Source organism: Juglans regia, chromosome 2 (assembly GCF_001411555.2).
Source record: "Juglans regia cultivar Chandler chromosome 2, Walnut 2.0, whole genome shotgun sequence".
NCBI lineage: Eukaryota > Viridiplantae > Streptophyta > Magnoliopsida > Fagales > Juglandaceae > Juglans > Juglans regia.
In genome coordinates, this window is record NC_049902.1 from 13,700,270 (window position 1) to 13,701,019 (window position 750).

Consider the following 750-nt stretch of genomic DNA (forward strand, 5'->3'; position numbering starts at 1 on the left):
CTAATATACCCTAAAACCAAAACTGGTATGTCACACTTGTCCAACTTCTACATATCATATTTTTTAAATTTTTAAGTTTTTTAATTTTTTTAAATTTTTTTTGAATTTATTTTTTTAAAATAATTCAATTTTTCTATTCACTATTTATATATTAAATATTTTATAAAAAAATAAAAATTAAGAAAAAATATATTGTGTAGAGATTATGGGCTCGTTTGTTTTCAGAGATGAGATGAGATATATTTATAATAAAAATAATTTAATATCTTAACATATTACATTAATTTATAAATTTATTTTTATAAAAAAAATTAGGCACCTAAATTTTTTATTTTATTTTTTATTACTTTGTACATTGCCGTGATATTGAATTTAGAATGCTATACAACTTTTCCAACTTCTACATATCATATTTTTTAAATTTTTAAGTTTTTAAATTTTTTTAAATTTTTTTTGAATTTATTTTTTTAAAATAATTCAATTTTTCTATTCACTATTTATATATTAAATATTTTATAAAAAAAATAAAAATTAAGAAAAAATATATTGTGTAGAGATTATGGATTCGTTTGTTTTCAGAGATGAGATGAGATGAGTTGAGATTAAAGTTAAAAAGTTGAATAAAATATTATTAGAATATATTTTTTAATATTATTGTTGTTTTGGGATTTAAAAAAATTGAATTATTTATTTTATTTTATTTAGAGATTTAAGAAAATTATAATGATGAAATGAGATGATATGAAATAT